At 46.6% G+C, this 17,708-nt stretch overlaps 1 protein-coding gene across 1 annotated transcript in view; it reads left to right on the top strand.

The window, feature by feature from the left end:
* FOXK1 (forkhead box K1) overlaps positions 1 to 17,708 on the top strand; it is a gene marked incomplete at both ends in the record, with an annotated part of 60,254 nt that overhangs the window by 23,755 nt on the left and 18,791 nt on the right. The gene's annotated exons all lie outside the window — the stretch shown is intronic.

Here is a 17,708-nt window from a genome sequence, read left to right on the forward strand (position 1 = left end):
GTTTGCCTAATTCTGCAGCTGGTGGGGAACTGCTGGAGGTTGTCAGAGCAGGGAGGCGACGCGGTCAGCACTGCCTGTTAGGAATACGAGTCTGAGGCAGCCTGGTGATGGATAGTCGTGAGTTGACTATTTTCCAGAGAAGACCTGAAGTCACAGGCCTATGGAGAATGTTAGTGAAGTTGACTATATCTGTTGCCTCTCGTCGTGTGCCCTGGGTAAATGCATCACAGGCCTGGCTGGGCCAGCCAGCCCACTGTTTCCACTGTTAGCCCCGTGAGGAGGCGGTGATGGTGTTCACGCACTTTACAAAGGAGGCACTGCCTTTGAGAGATGATGGCCCTTCCCAGGTTCACCTAAATAAGTTCGTACTGAAAGGTGCAGTTCAGAGGTACATGCAAGGTACTGTGGGTGCAGGGAGACTGAGCTGGGTCCGAGATGAAATCCAGTCTGGTATGAGGTGAACTAAGGTTGGTAATGGGGCTGGACTCTTCCATTCGGCAGGCCAGCTGACCCCAACATTTAGAACAAAATTCGAGTTTGGAGCGAGATGCAGGGTGTTGAGACCAGAGCTGGGCCAGTGGGCAGAGAGGAGGGATGCCGGACGTTGGGAGCCCCGGGAAACTAATTGTTCACTTTCTTGGAGGTGATTGTATGTGCTTGCTTTTTTCTAGTGCCTCGAGGAGCATATCAGTGACATACCAACAGGACATTTGCTCAGCAGGCTTCACAGAGCTGCTGTGTCTCGTGCTGCAAGTATGGAACGTGCAGTTCTTGAGATGATTCTTTGGACAGCAGGTGCTGCTGCACAGACAGGGTCACTAAAAGCGGGAATGCACAGCCTGCTGTAAACCAGCATCTCCTTTGCCTGCAGGATTGGTAGTGGGTGGTTTAGAATAATTCAAACCAAGCATTGGCCTAAACCTCTGAGGAATGGTTTGCCGGCCCTGCTTACCTTCCACAGTGAAGGTGATCGTTAACTCTGCAAAGTCTTGATTTGTTCTTGTAATCTTGAAAGTGGTCGCTCTGTGCTTGACGTCAGTGTACCAGTTTTCTCTTCTCATTGCATGACTTGGAACTCCTGTCCTCTTACCTTAATAATCTGTACTCTCCCATATAGGTGGTATTTAGGTCTGTTTATCCTTCTGAGTGCATTCGAATCCATTTATGATTAAACACTGCTCAAACAACCAGGGTGAGATTTATTGACACAAAGCAGGATTGATGTGGATGGAGTGCTGGGGATTCAGGTGAATCATTTCTCTCTCTGTTTTGTTTATTTCCAGTTGATAAGAGATGACATTTATTTTTAAATTGTGCTCATAGCTCTGTGACTTCTGCAGAACCGTGAACAAGTTTTCATTTTAAAATTATGGTAAGGGCTTCCCTGGTGGTGCAGGGGTTAAAGTCTCAGTGCTGTCAAGCCATTGCCAGCCACTGCGGTCTGAGTTCCATCCCCGGCCAGGAAGCTGACCCACATGGCGCTGCAGACCTCTCTTGTCTCGCCCGCTGCTCCCCTCAGCAGTGTATTTCTTCAGTCTGCCTGTTCTGTTCCCCGCTCTGTGTCTGATGAATTCTCTCACCACTGTACCTCTGGCCTACACCCCAGTTCTTGTATGCATAAATAAATAAAAATAAATCTTTTTAAAAAATAAATAAAAATTATGGTCAGAAAAGAATATGGGTCCATACCTCTGAGAGACAGGCCGGCTCCTGGGCCTCCTTGGTTGATGAACTTCACTTCTGTGCTCATGGCTCAGGTCATTTATCCAAGTAACTTTGTGGCTTAAAAGAGTTCTCTTGCTGGCCTGTGGATTTGCTAGTTATTTAATTTTGAAATAGTCAATAGAGAAAGTTCGTAACTGTTCACAGCCTCCAGTATAAGTTTAAAGTAGTGAAACTTTTTTTTTTAAATGTATAATTAGCACTGTTGTGAGCCAGGCCCCGGGCTCAGAGAAGTGCCGCCCACCCCCTGCTTCGTGTGATGGGCGTGCTAACACTAAAGCAGAAGATCTAAGTCATCTCTTTTTGAGCACCTCAGATGCGCTTGTGCTGTGCCTTCCAGATCTTGTCACGTTCACAGATGGAAGAGGGGTGAGGTCATCTCTTTATGTTGGCCTTACTTTAGACCTTCACCCACTGCTCTCTTCTAGACGTGACCCAGGTCTAAAGGTAAGATCCAGCTCCTCTTGCAGAGGTTTCTAAACAGAGGATTCTTTTTCTGTTTCAAAGATGCATCTTAGAAATGTTTAACTATTTTCTGAAGAGTGGTACATTCCCGCATTCAAGCCACAGAGGGACTGTAGTCATCCTTCCTCCCCTCCCTCAGTTTCCCTCCCAGACCATCTGTGGCGTCTTGTGCAGGAGGGGCGTACAATGAAAAGTCTCCTTCCCGCTCCAGGGTGCCGTTTCTCCAGAGAGAACCATGATTAGCATGATGTTCACACTCTTTCAGAAAGAGTGTCTATGTGCGAGTATGTGCAAAGAGCATTCATTCCTGGGCAGGGGACAAAATCCACAATCCTCAGGCTTCACAGGGCCCAGGGGCGGCTTTTCTGGTCAGCTGACTTTCCTGGCGTGGCCTTGAAAAATTTCAAAGGGAGTGTAGATGGAGTTTGTGGACTATGGATGTTTCATTGCAAGGAGAGAGCACAGATGATGTCTTCAGGGTGCAGGCACAGTGTGTCTCAGTGAAGCTGCCAGGGTCCAGCATAATGGTGACTGAGGCCCAGGCACAGACTCTGCAGGTGATGGCGCAGGTCATGGGCTCTGATGACATTGGTGTGCGCCTGCTCTGCCCAACCTTCCTCTTTGCCAAGAGATCAGCTAGGACTTGAGCCTCCTTTGGCTAGTGGCAGAGGCTGGAATGCCTAACCTATGAGAAGCCTTCTGTTTATCAACAGTCGGCTTTTGACTCCAGCCAAGCCAAGTTTGGAATGAATGAATAGGATATTTTGAAATACTCTGGTGTTGTGAAATATGAAACTTTGAAAGTTCTTTGTTTCTCACTGTAACTGACTGATAGGAACTGGAGCTTGCCAAGTGGCTGTGTGGTGCATATGATTAAGTCAGGAGTCATTGGCCAGCTCATAGCCAGCCACTCGGATACTCACAGCCACAGCTGGTTCCCTGGAAAAGAAAGAAATGTAGAGAAAACTAAACAAGTCAAAATAGTCCTTTCAGTGGCTGGGCATATGATGCAGGATACCAGACTTTGACAGACACCTCTCCATCTGGAGTCTATAATTAAGGACCAGAGGTAAGGACCAGCCAGATAGAGTGTTGCTGCAGAGACTGGGAGGTGGGTCCTATGTGAGTATGTCTCCCACATTCCAAGGGGAACAGGTGGGCAGTGTTGCCCACATTATGTGGGCACATATGAAACAATGTAGCTGGCTTGCCTGCTTCTGAATGGAAGGGGAGAAGACGGCTGCCAGCCTCACCCATGTCCTCAGTGTACATCCTGGGAAGGGCACACCGGGTCTGGCAGCCTAATAGTGGAGTGGTGGCTGCCCTGTTTTACAGACTGGCACAGGCTGACAACTGTGGGATGCAGTGCCATCGGTATGGTTAAATTTTGATTTTAAGCTGATTGCTTGATTTTCCTTTTTATCTAATCATTTTAAAACCAGTTTTTGTCTTGTGGCGGAGCACTTCTCTGAGCAAAGGGTGTGGTGCTGCAGGTGGCACCAGTGCTGTGAGTGGGCACCCTGGCCAAGAGGTGGAGCCCACAGCGGCCCCTCCTCATCTGTAACAGGAAGTGCTTGAGCCCTGTCTCTACTGTTACTTCCCACACTTCATTATGCCAATATGTTTTTTGTGGTCACTGCCATCCGTGTTCCCTTATAATTGACATTCCTGTAGAAGGTGACAACCTTGGCCTTTGAGTCAATAGTGTGTTGGAGTTCTGATCTTGGGTTTTGTTTGAGTATATCAGATGATTTTTTTCTGTTGTAAAAGCAGTAGAATATGAAGCTTTACTTTCTTACCTTCTCTTCCTGATAAACATCTACAGACATTTTTATATGGGTGACCGCCATAAGCTTTTTTATTCCTTCTCATGATTTTTCTTTTTTTTTTTTTAAGATTTATTTATTCATACAAGCACTGGGTACAGTCAGAAGCGCGGGAGGGTGAGAGAATTCACCGGAGCCAGAGCGGGGAGCAGAACAGGCAGACTGACAAAGTACACTGCTGAGGGGAGCAGCAGGCGGCAGGAGAGGTCTGCACGCCATGTGGGACCCTCGCCGGCAGCCAGGGATGGAACCGGCGCTGCAGAGGCTGCGGACAGCTTTGCACCCCAGCGCTCAACTGCTGCGCCACCAGGGAGGCCCTTTCATGATTTTTCACTTAGGCAAGTGGGCGCCCCCTGTGGGTGTTGTGATGACAGTCAAGTGGTGGTCTGCCTGCAGGAACCCCTGTCACTAGAGTGGGTCTCCACTGTGGGGTGGAAATAGTATTTTGAAATAATTATAGCTTCACAGGAAGTGGCAGATACATTCCCTGTGCGCTTTTCCCTGTCCCCTGGTTCCCCCTCATCACAGCCTATGAGATTCTAGGACAGGATCAGTCAGGGAACAGACAGTGGCATGTGTGCATATGTGTGTGTGTGTGTAGTCATTCTTAGCATACCTGCAGATGGACCAGGACTCAGAGTTGCCCCAACCCACAGAGAGCATCCTTGTGCAAGGCCCAGGAACCACAGCTCTATTCTCCATTTTGTCATTTTGGGAATGCCATCCATTTGGCCACACATCCATCATACATATCTGTGGTGCCATTTTGAGATTGTGTAATACCTTTGAGATTAATTTTTTCAAACTCAGCTTAAAGCCTTCATCCAAGTGGTGTGCTTGAGCATGCTTTCTTGTTGCTGAGTAACTAATATTCCGCTTTGTTTAACCTCCACCTGCTGAGGGGCTGGTGGTTATAGTTTTCAGCTAATTATAAGTAAAGCTGCTATGATCGTGTACAAGATCTGAGTGGGGTACGTTTTCATTTCCATGTGGTACATGCTTGGGAGTGTAATTGCTAAGTGGTATTATCAGCATATGTTTAGTTTAGAAGCTGCCAAGTTATCTTACTCAGTGGCTGCTCCATTTTGCATTCCCACCAGCAGTGCAGGAGAGGTTCCATTTAGTGGTGTCACTTTTTTTCTTTTCAGCCAGTTGGTGGGTGTGTGGTGACATTCTGATTTTGGTCTTGACTTTGCTTTTCCCTAATGGCTGGTGATGTGCTCGTAGTCTCATGCACTTACTTACCTGTTGTGTGTCCTCTCAGTGACTGTCTCTTCATGTCTTTTCTCCACTTGTTCTTTGAAATATTTGCTTTTTTACTGTTGACTTTTGAGAGCTCTTGTGAATGCTAGCTATGAGTCCTGTGTTCATTGTGTGGTTTGCACATGTTTCCTCCCAGTCTATCGTTGTCTCTTTACCCTTTAACAAGCACTTTGCACAGCAAGAAATTTAAAATGTGGATGAGAGCCGATTTGTTAATTTTTGTTGTTGTTGTTTTTCTTTTATTCTTTGATGTCATGTGTAAGAACTGCACCAATCCTCAGATCCAAAAATTTCTTTTAAGTTTTGAATTGCTTCTCTGCCCTGCATCATTTCTCCCATCTCTCATTTTCTGTCTTCAGTTTTCCAGAGGTTGGTGTGGATTTCTTTGGGTTTATCCTGTTTGATTTCACTCACCTTAAATCTTTAAGTTTGCCTTTTCTGCCAAATTTGGGAAACTTTCCAACGTGACTTCTCTGAATATTCCTTGTGTTCCCCGTCCAGGACTCTTAGTGTCTGAATGAATGTCAGGCCTTTGCTGCAGCCCCGCGGGCGCCGTCTCTTCTCTCTTTCGCGCAAGCTGGGTGATTTTTGCTACAACTTCACCTTCATGAATTCCTTTCTCTGTTCTTTTTATTCTGCGGGAGCTTACTCATTGAGCTTTTATTTCAGTTACTATATTTTTTAGTTCTCAATTTCCCTTTGCATCTTCTTTTTCATCACATCTTTTATTTCTTTATAAAGATGTTCTGTTTCTTTCATTTGCTTCAGTGTGTTTGTGATTGTTCATTGAACTTTTTATGGTTCTTTTCCAATACTCGTCAGGTAGTTCTGATATCAGTGTCCTCTTTTGTTGGTGTCTTAACAGCTTTGCTCATTTTGTTTGAAATCTTCCTCATTCTTGGTCTGAGGAGTGATTTTTTAACTGAATCCTGGACATTTGGTTGGCTATTTGAAGACTTTGGGTCTTATTTTAAATCCTGTGTTTCATCAGTCACTAACAGCACTCTGGTGAGGCACCCATCCCCTGTGACCTCCGCTCATGCTGAAAGGCATGCCCAGATGTACACAGGGCTCTCACCCCAGCTGGCCTGCCTGTCATCTCTGTGCTGGCCCACATGTCCCCGAGAGCCTCAGTAGGGATGGCATGAACCTGCTGGTCCTCAGTGGGGATGCCATGTTTTACAGGGACTTGTCTGACTCTCAGACCCAGCAGGGCAAGGTGTGGAATGTCCAGTGTCACTGCCTCTCTGTGGTGCAGTCTTGTTCCTGCCACTCATCTGAATGTCCTTACTTCCCTAATGGCCACATGCTTCCTAAGAATCAGACAAACATATTGTAAACTGTCTTAGAAACTCATGACCCATCTTCCATTCAGATAGGTTTTTTTGTCCTTCAGCTAAGTTTTTAATTTTTCTCCATAAAGGTCTTGCATATCTCTGGCACTTTTTTTTATCATGATAATTGTGGCTGTTGAGAGTTTTCCATTTAATTAAACCCTGTTGTGAAACTCCAGATGCTATTTATTGGTGCCCTAAACTAAGTTTCCTATACAAATCTTGTTGAGTTTATTATGAAGCTGCTCAGACTTACTCAGGATCCTGGGCTTCATGGACGTCTTGCATTGTGTGCTTCAGTTGAGTGGCTGAATATCCCACCATTGTCCCAGCCAGCCTTGTGACCCCATGTCCTCTGACAATCATGTGGTCCCTCTGATTGCCTTGGTGAGAAGGTGGCAACCCTGTGATAAGCAGGTCTGTTGCCTTTAGGCAGGCAGTAGTTCTAGTAAATGGCCTCCTAATAATACTGAACTGTTTGTAGTCATTAGACTAACTTATGTAATAGGAATAATCCCCACCTACCATTGTGAGACTCTGCTGTGGCAACTCAAAGGCTCTGAGTTTGCTTTTCTTTCTGTTTCACCAAGTATTTCACGCCTCTCTACTGGTGGTGGCAATACGGTTAGAAGCTTGACCAGTGATGGAAGATCTGGACCCCTGGGCAGATTTACTCCCCAGCCCGACATCTGGTGAAAGTGAGGTTTTGCATAGAACTTAAAACTATTTTAATTTTTAACTTAAAAAAAAAAAAAAGCCTGCATTTAAAGTTTTCCTGAGGTAGGCCTGAAGAAAAAGAAAAAGCTTGCTGTTCACTAAGATTCTCATGAAGTCACCATGGAATGGCTCTCACCCTCGACTGGCATGTCCAAGGAAAATCTGAAAGGCTCTTGGTATCATTTGATCTGTTTCCTCTTTTATTTGATTAATGACCAAAGTTTAGTGTCAGGAAGATAATTGAGTGTGAAGGCACCATGACAATAGCAGAAGAGATGGGTTAGAAAATCCTCTAGATTTTTAGTGAAGGAACTGAACAGAACTGTGAAACAAATAAAAGGTAAGGAAGATAGAGATATCCATACTGTTTTATTTTGATTTATCAGCCCTTTACCTGCAGGGGCTGGGACACTGCACGGGCGCCATCCTTCCATGGGGAGATGAGCTAGCTGTGAGCTCCAGGCTGCCTCGAGCCCCAGAGAGGCCTGCCCTACCTCCTGAGCCCTGTCCTTCTACCCCCAGGCAGCAAACTGAGCCAAAGAGCTTGTTGGTCAACATGACCTGGTCATTGTCGAAGTTTCTCTTCTTAAAGCTGCTTTGTTTTTGGCTTTTTGGGTGTGCAGAGCTGACTTCTTTCACAGACCATCTTGAATAATCTTGCTGCATTGAAGCATACTGAAATGATGACAGAGCTGGCCCCACACCAGGGCCCACCAGGATGCTCTGCCTCGTCTCATGTCTGTGTGTCTGCTGTCTGCTGCAGATAAGCTTCCTGGTGGTTGTGGCAAGGTCACCGTGGGTGCAGCACAAATTGAGTTTTTGTAGGAATTCAGGAATCATTTCCTTTCTTTTGTTCTTTCAAGCCGTTATTGTGCAAAATAATGTCCATTAATTTTCAAGAAACTTATAGCAGTGTCCTTATATTTTCTGCTTCTTAAGTATTCAAGGCCTTGGTGTTTTGGGTTCTTACTTTGTGTGAGTGAAATGATATGGCATTGCAAAGTAAGCTTCTGGTGGCCGATTGGCACCACACTGATATACATGGAGTTGACACATGCCCTCCCTGCCTGCTGTGATTCAATGTCTGATCTGTAGTTTGCCTGTAGTGGGGTCCGACCGCTGCCTCCATCAGACTTGGACTCAACAAACATAGAGGCTGCATAGTTTTTCTGCCCCACCATTCTTGGTGCTGGCTTCCATTCTCAAGGTGGCCTCCTTGTCCGGGGTGGTTGCTGGTGCCTGGGTCCTCTCATGTCCAGTCTAGGTGAGAAGAGGAAGGTTGATGAGCCTTTCTGCCTTTCCAAGGACTTGCAAAGTCTACTTACTTTTCTTTGATAGTCCCCAATTGCTGCAGAAGCTAGGACATGGAGTCTTATACCTGGGGACATGGCCATCCAGAAAAAAGTGTGGGCAAGAGGAGAGAGAGGTTTTGGGTGGGTGGCCTGCTGCTCCATGACTTCCTCAGGCCTGCCCTCATGCACCATGCCCACGGCCCATGCACCCCACACCACTCTTGGTGTCCCTGTTCTCTAGCTTCCCCTGGAAATCAGCTGTGAATCCATTTCCTTCCATTCAAAGCTGGGATTCCATGGACGATGGGAGCTGCTGCTTTAGAATAACAACCCTCAGCTTTTGCCCAAAGTGCTACTAGTATGGGAGATGACAGGCGTTTGGAGGTGGGAGTAGGCAAGCTTCTGCTGCGGCCAGGCGAAACCCAGTGTGGTTGTTACTTCAGGAGACCAGCCGGCCCAGGAGAGCCCCAAGGTTTGCTCTCCCTTTCGCTCTCAGCAACGTGGTTAGGTTCCAACGTGCTCAGTCTCTGCTTTGGGGTGGGTGCCAGTGCATTGGGAACAGGCGTGGCACAGCCTCCCCTGGAAGAAGACACACCCTGCCTCCCCTAGCCCCAGTCCTTTTCAAGGATTTCTTAATCTGTGTCAACTATGATAACTTCCTGGGCTCCTCCTCTTTGCAGGGTTTCAGTTCCCCAGGGAAATGGGCTGGCAACCAGGTGCAAGCCTCAGGTAGGAAGGGGTGGGGAAACCCATGCCCCACGGTGTACCCCTCCCTGTCTGGCCTCCAGTGTTGAAGTGGTGTGTTTCTGTCAGGCTTTGGTTGTGCCTGGCCCAGTTTTCCAAATTAGGAAACTAAGCCGAGACCCAGCTATGGTAACCAAAGTGAGGAAGTGATTTGTCGAAGCTTTCACTGTCCCTGTTTTGTTTTGACAAATGGAGCTTTTTTCTTCCTTTTTTTTTTTTTTTTAAACAAAGACTACTCTTTATGGGAGTGTAATTGAGGTTTGTATTTGGGGTTCTCACTTGAGCTTTGCTGTGCCAAAGATGAGGATAGTTTCAAAAGGGAAGATCTTGAAATACATAACTTGATATGGACGATAATGTCTGTGAGATATGGGGGCAGGGGTTTTGTGTGTTTGCTAAAACATTCCTGTGCTTGGCAAATTCATGCTTTTATCTGGGAAGGCTAAGACTGCCGCAGACCATCCATTTGGACGATTGTCGCGGTCATGGCTGATCGCCCTCCTGGCAGGCCTTCTGGGGCTCAGCCTTCAGCTTCTGAAAGCATTTCGTCGGCCAAGTTTAATAAAATTGAACTTGGGCATTTTTGAGTTGCTAAAATTCAGAAAATAAACATGGAGAACATATTTCTGCATTTTTTTTATTTGGTTGTTTCTCTTCTCCTTACAGCTCAGCAGCTGCTTTGTCCCAAAGTTGTGTCTTTGCTCACTGTCTTATAGGAGAAATGATGAAACAGGAGTCTTTGCTGCAATATATTTAAAATACACTTGTTTAGATATAACCAAGGTGTTCAGAGAAAATGGGGCATTTTGGTTAGTTAACATGTTAAAAATGCTTGGTGCACAGTCCCTGACACATCTCATAAGCAGACACCGGCTTTTGTTACTGAATTTATGTTCATTAAGATTAAGGCAAAAATCTCTGTGTTTTGCAAAAATCATTCTGAAGTAGGACCTCAGGACAGGCTGATGACAATACAGGAAGTGGCAGGACTCTGGGGAGCAAACTTCTGCAACCACCGGACAGCCGTGGGGCAGCTGAGATGCTTTCTCCAGAGCCTTGTTTACAAAGCCGTGGATGTGAGTAGTTACAGCATGGGCTGCTCCTGGCCCACTATGTGAAACACAGTGCGCCTGAGCGTTTGTTCTCTGGTTCTTTAATTCTGTTGAACTATAAAGGCACATATTGTTGATTTTCAAGGTTAATCCCAGGTCAGAAAAATCAAATAATTTCCTTAATGGTGAAAAGAGGGTTCACAGAGCTCGGGTTGGGGGCGTAGGCCCGCCATGTCTCTTTGACTTGTTGCCCTGTTAAGATTTCTCTCGTTCTGCCTCATCCCCATGTGCTGATTGATAAGCCTGCACTTCGTGAGTAAGTCTGTTAAGGAATAGACCTTAAGTGCATAAAAGAACACGTCGGTGAGCTCTAGCTTGTGTTCACTAACACATGTGCTCTGTGCCGTTGCCAACCACGTGTCTTTGGAGAGGACAGGCAGGCAGCAGGGGTGGCACTTAACCGTCACAGACTTACTGTCTGATGTAGAAGAAGTGCCAACCCTAGCAGTGATCCTCAGCCTAGCATGGGGGTGGGGGAGCAAAGCACTAAGAAAGCTTCTAGAGTAGATGGCCTTGGGAGGAGAATCCTGAAGAATGTAAGCCCACTGAGTCAAGCCAGTGTTTTGTATTCAGAAACAGTCAGGGACCACATGAATAATGGCGACCTTGAGTTACTGTGGCTGGATTTACAGAGGAGCTGTAGATTAATCACTTGGACTTTTACAAATTGCTTCCTTAATTCAGCATGGAAAGAAAATAGAACTTGAATTGCTCACCACACATGAGCTCTGGCACTGGGTTTAGTCTTTCTGTCCCGTCAGTCCTGGAGAGCAGCAGCGTTGCTTCTGTGGCCTCCACGGAAAAAGCCAGGTCTTGTCACTTGCATTTAAGCCAAGCAGTGCGGGACGTCCCTCTACAGGGCCTCTTTGGTTTGGAGTTGAGCTTGAGGAAGCCAGCACATTTGTAGTGGCAATGCTGACCTTTGTAGCTCCTCCATTCACTCAAAACTGGATTATCCCTGTTGTTTTTCAGGCAAATCTGGAAGATTGCTTTACATCAGACTTTAAGCCTCATTTGATTTTCCAGACTCCAAGCTTGGGAGCTCAACTTGAACAGTAGTGTTTGATTTTTTTGGTTGGTTTTTTTGTTTTTGTTTTTTGTTTTTGGTTTTTGGTTTGTTTTAAAGCTGATACATCCCCATCCAGAGGTAAGACAGTCCTTGAGAAGATGGCCTGGGGTCATCTTTGGTACCTGACTCTGCACGGCCTGCAGTTCTGCTGGGGGGCTGTGTGTCCATCATCCAGGCATTGGGCGGGCATCCTCCTTCATGGTAATCATGGTGAGACAAGAGACCCCATGAGTGGAGAGCGGACGTCAGTGCTAAATTGGAGGCGTGGGCTTTCACCATTGTCTTTGAGTGCTGGTAGGACAGAGCAGCGTGCCTGGCCTGTTGCTAGTCCTTGACCTTGCATTCCCAGACTTACATAGGAGTAAGGCTTCTTGGGGGAAAACTGTCTTGGGGGGTTACCCACTAAAAATGCAGATTCTAGGGCCCTCCCCAACTCCCAGTGATGCTACAGATGTTACTTCCAACCCTCCAGTGAAACTGTGGTCACAGATCCTCTGAATGTTGCTATAGATGTTACCAGATGTCCTCCCAGCGATACTATGGAAATGACCCCACATCCTCTGGGACCAGATTTGGTGAAAGTGATGTAGGAGAAGCATGCTCCTCCTGAGAAGGTAGAAGTGATTTTGAAGGGACATGAACTCCAGGATTGCTTTCTCGCCACCTCCTCTAGTGGGAGAACTCCTGGGCCCTGGGAGCCCCACCTAGTGGGGTGTGTAAAGGCAGCTCTCCACTGCTCAGCTCAGCGGGCCTCCTGGGCCTCTGTCCTAGTCCAGTGGGGCCTCCTACCCCTTTTCCACTTAGGGTGCTCTTGAGATGGGAACTAAGACTTTATTTTTAAAAAGACCTTTGTCTGCAGTTTTCACTGTGTTGCCATTTTGTGTAGGAGCCCCCTCCCCCTTTTTGTGGTAGAAATAGCTTTTTTTACTTGATTGTAAAAATAAGTGCATTCTGTTTATTAAAAAAGAAGGCATAGGAAAACAAAAAGAAAGCTGAATGATTTCTAAACAGGAGAATCCCCACCATATTTAACTCACACACCCCTGTACTTGCACCCCACCATTACTACTGGAAGGAACTGGACTCAGAGCTGAGGAAGTGAGGCTGTTAGTAGCAGACAGGATCAGAGCCACATCTCTAGAACAACCCTGCCCCCTATTCCCCAGTCCTCGTAGCCTACCAAGGAAAATAAGGCTGATGGGTCAATTGGAAGGTGGAGGAGGCCAGGGAATACTCAGGGTTGCAGCTGTGATTCGTGGAGGGAGAGAAGACGGTAGGGCAGGGTTTTGAATTACTTCTTTGCCTTGAGTTTATTGAGTTTTTCTGGAATAGGATGTTGGTGTATCAGCGGCCTTGCTAAGCTGGTGCCTGAACAGGGCCAGTAGTCGTTGTGCCTCTGTGGCCTTGGCTGTTAGTGCTTCCTTTTACTCTTCCTAGTTTGCACTTGTATTTTGATTTTTTGCCACTGTATACCTTCTTGCTGTGTTGGTCAGGCTGTGATTTGCTTTCCCATTGTTAGGTGGCATAAAGAAACCAGAACACTGAGGCTAACAAAAAGCAGGTTTATTGTACCAATATTTGACTCAGTGGATCTATATCCAAAGACTGAGCGCCCCTTTAGGGACATTATGGGCTTGTGCTGGGCGGGTTAACATTGTAACTGTTCAAGGTTAGACATGACTTGAGTTACAGTCCAAGAAATGCAGCAAGTTGCTTATCACTGCACCCAGGGCTGCCTTGCTTCACCCTCACTATTCAGCCTGCGTCTTGGCACAGCAGTTGCATGGTCTCTGCAGTGAAATAGACCCCATGACTGCACCCTCCTTTGTTCAATTTTGGGGGAATCTTCTAGAAAAATATATTACATTTTTAATAGGAATAAGGTATTTTAGCTTAAAAATTTTTGAGAATTTCAGGATCCTTTGACTTAGAAATTTTATGTTATAGTATACATATTGTAAAAATGTTTTCAAAACTTTTTCCTGGAAAGTCGTATTTTCCTTTCAGAGTAATTACAAACTCACCCCCACCCCCATGCCTTCGGCATGCCCTGTCAGACCTTATGCAGCTCTGGTCTGGGCCACCCCAGGAAAGCTAGTGCCACATGCAAAGAACGTGCAGGTGGAGTCAAGGGCAGGAGGAAGGCATAAGAAAAGCCAGCTGGGTTGCCTGTTGAGTCAGCTCAGCTGTCCCCAGCCTTTCCTTGAGACTTAGAGACCTAGCCATGCTTTCTACCTTGAGGTGGAAAAATATTCCTCCGTGAACATACACAGGGTTTGTCCAGCCATTCCCCATTAGAGCTCTCAGCTATGTAGAATTAGGATGTAGGTTTGAAGGTCAGAATAACAAGGGTGAAGTTTATTTCTCTGTATATCACAGTCTTAATGTAAGCTAATGCAGTCGTACCAGGTCCTCCTGTTACCATGGAGGAAGGAGGAAAATGTTGATGACATGCTCGCTGATAAGTGAAAACAGCAGACAAAATGGTGTAGCACAGCAGTTAAAGGCACGGAATTTGAAATCAGACAGACCTGGTTTGAGAATGGGCTGCTGGGATAGTGCGGGGGGATCTGGGGAAAGTCAACTAAAGTCCCTCACTAGTCAGAGGCAAACAAACTGGCCTCCTGCAGCAAGAAACCCAAAGACAGTGAATGGCATCCCTGTTATCCACTGCCCCTTTTATGACCCATACTGACTGCTCCAGAATCTGCTCCCACATACTGGGGAGCTGAATGAAAAGTAAAGAAGACACTCCACTTCTCTAAAGGACATGGCCATTCACATCCCCTTAACCATACAGTCCATGGTTGTAGGAGAGGCAGAGAAGCATCATCTTCAGTGGGGCAGCTGATTGTCCAGCTAAAGCTAGCTCACTGCGGAAGTAGATGTGTCCACTGGACTAGCACCTGTCATAGTCTGCCCTTTTGGCACCCCATGTTTGTGTTCCAACATAAAAAACACTCGTCCCTGGGGCAGCCCCGAGTCCCACCAGTGTCAATTTCCTATGAAGTCCAAGATGTCTGGGTCCCTCTGTGTGCTTCACTTATTCCCTCTGAGAAAAGCCTTGTGCTGTAGAAATAGGGCAAGGCAAGTGCAACTCTGATCTGGAAAAGAAAAGAATGATACACACTCACTGGTCACAGCCATCCATTCTTAAAGCCCACTCCCCAGAGGGATAGTTCTGAGGGTGGCCTTCCTGGCAGTCCCTGCATCTCCCTTCTGGAAGAATCTGTCCACCAGCCTCGGTGGACTGTCTGAAGGCAGCCTACAGATGACCTGCTTCCTGGCTGCTGTCCACTGGCACAGGTTGGATGGGATAATCATATTCATAGGCCAGGTTTGTGTCTTCCTAGACAATAGAGTTGCCTCAGACCCTTGGGTGGGCTCCCAGGCTGTCCCCCGTGTCCATTCATAAGAACCACAGCCAGCCTCCCAGAACCAGCTACACTCTTGAAACCCTGGTCTTTTATTTTTTGTTACTGGACTAGGGCCTGTTTGGCTGTTACCCTTGAACGGTGGCTATGGTGAGGCTGTCACTGAGGCTGTAAACCTGGTGGAGTCTGTCCTGAGGCTCAGGGTGCACCTCACTCTTGAGGCACGTCATAGAAAGGCTTGGTGTCTCCTTAGCTTAGATGGACCATTACATTGGTCTGTTAAATGCCACAGCCTTCCAGCATTCACATCACTGAAGTCCCACGTTCTAGCCCCGCACTCCAGTCTGAGGCATCACAGGGAAGGTGACCAGATTTTCAGCCTGTACCTATGTGATATCACTTCCCAACCATGGATGCAGCACACCATATTTTTAGTTTCGTGACTGTACTGGCCTGTTTTCACCAGAACAGCTGTTGTGACAGTTAGGAAGCGGGGTGGCAGCACTAAGGGGACCACAGTCTGTGATCCCTGGTAGCTTCCTGAGAATGGGTGTCCTTTGTAACGTAAATCAAATTCAGTCTCCTGGACTGAACCGCCAAACTTTTTGCCCTTCCTTGGAGATGTCTTCAGATTTGTCACTCAGCCTTCTCTTTGAGATTTTCTTTTAAGTGCGTATTGAATTGTTTGAGGTCTTGTTTTTCTGAATGTGCTTTTGCGCCCCTCAGTGCTTACGTGGCAGCTACTCTCTTATTTCAGGAATATGCTGGTAGTCTGCATTCTTCTCTCACAGGTTGCCCTTTCCTCTCCCCCACCCCCTAAATGTTTGTTTGGTCTCTGCCTTCCTGTTGCAGACACTCCCTAAATGTCTGTTGTTTCCTGACTGGCTATTCACCTTTAAGAGCGAGCTGCTTTCATTCTCTGACAGCTTTGTGGCCACAGGGCAGGTGACGGGTTCCCTGGTCTTGACCAGATGAGAATAAAGTCAGTGATGGCTGAGCAGAGAGACCAGAGCCCACCTTCCCAGCAGCGCTGAAATTGGCAGCCTCATGTGGCACCAAGACACTGCCAGTTTGTCTGAGATTCTAGGAGCCTTTAACTTCCAGATGGATCTGAGAAACACCCAAGACTGGAGTGGACTCTGAGTGTGGGAGCTATAGGGCAACAATGTCTTAAAAATCATCGCAATGGGGACCTATCTCACGTGCCATACAACTAACCCATCTTAGTTGTTCAAATTGGTAGGTTTTAGTAGATACACAGAGTTGTGCGACTGTCACCACAGTCGATTTTGGAGCATGTGCTCTGATAGTGTCCAGCCCCACCAAGACAGCTACACTTTCTGTCTGTAAATTTAGGCAAGAATCTCCCTCCAAGGTGGGTGCCACGTATACAGGGCTGGCGGGCAGGTGGCATCTCCAGCAAGGCACATCTTAGCCTTCAGCAGGGACCCCACAGTCAAGGCAACTGTGATCTGCTTAGATTGACTGGGCACCTGTAAGAGAATAGCTTTAATTGCAAAACATGCTCATTAAAACTCCAGCGATGGCCTGCAATGGAATGAAAACCTTCCAGGGAGAAATGTAATTGGTGAACTCTGCAGCACCCTGGGGAGACATTGTTTAAAATGAAGCAGCTTCCTGGTATTTTTTCTGCCCCTCTGAGGTAGGAGACACTCTGCCTCTGTTTAATTTTGGAGGAGTGAGTCTAAATAGATGCTATAGTAAGTAATATGAAAATCTTTATTGTCAAACCTTAATTGGAAAAGAACCATTACAATAGGTCACTGTTCTGGCTAGTATCCATTATTGATGGTGTTATTTGTTGCCACCAATATCATACCTAAATCCCTACCTTTAGAATGTTGGTTTGTACTAAAAACATAGTCTTTATACCCATATTATCTAGAGTCATATCTTTTTATGACTGGAAAGCACCTTAGAGATGATCTCTTCTGTTCAAAGAAAAAGGAAGCCCAGAGAGGTCAGGGCTGTGGTTCTGAACCCTGCTTGCCTTTGCCACGAGTCATCCGAGATGATATGCCCCTTGGGCACTCTCCCATCTCAGCTCAGAGTCACCCCCTGGCCTGGCAAGCTGTGCAGACAGGCTCTGACCAGCGCAGGGACCATGCACTCTCATCTTCACCCCCAGCCCTGTTTTCTAAGATTCTTCTGTCTGCTTTTTGATCTCCCTCGTAGGCCAGAAGCCACATCCTTTCTAGTGGGCCTAGATTGTGGCACCATAAGATCTCTTAAGACAGGGGTTCTTATGGTGCAGAAAGTCAGGGCTCTACTCGTGTGCCCTTTTGGCAAAGAGTAAAATGTGCTGTTTTGCAGCTACTGAAGGAAGAACCCAACAGTAAAGAGCCATAGAAACTATCTTTAAAGTAATTATTTGTCATATTGCCTTCAGATCTAAGTGGTAAAACAGGGGGGTAGGGGTATGTGTGTGTGTGTGTGTGTGCATGTGTGTGTGTACACACATGCACACACTCATTCAGCCTGGGCCTGCACAGGTGGCACTCATCTTAGCTGAATGCCACTCACCTGTATGGAGCTCTTAGCCAGATTCCCAGCTCCATACTCATTCATTGCTTTGCAGGTTTGGGGATACCTGACCCATTCTTAGGTAAGAGATGGGATGGATATTGCTGTGACTTAAAAGAGAGGACATTGTCTCCGGATCGGGGAGACCATAGGCCTCAGGAAACATCTTAGAAATGCATGTGATGTAACTTTCTACAAAACACTAATGGAAGACATTTCCACTGAATTTGGAGAAACTAAAAAAAG

Source organism: Talpa europaea (assembly GCF_964194135.1).
Source record: "Talpa europaea genome assembly, chromosome: 12".
NCBI classification, from domain to species: Eukaryota; Metazoa; Chordata; class Mammalia; order Eulipotyphla; family Talpidae; genus Talpa; species Talpa europaea.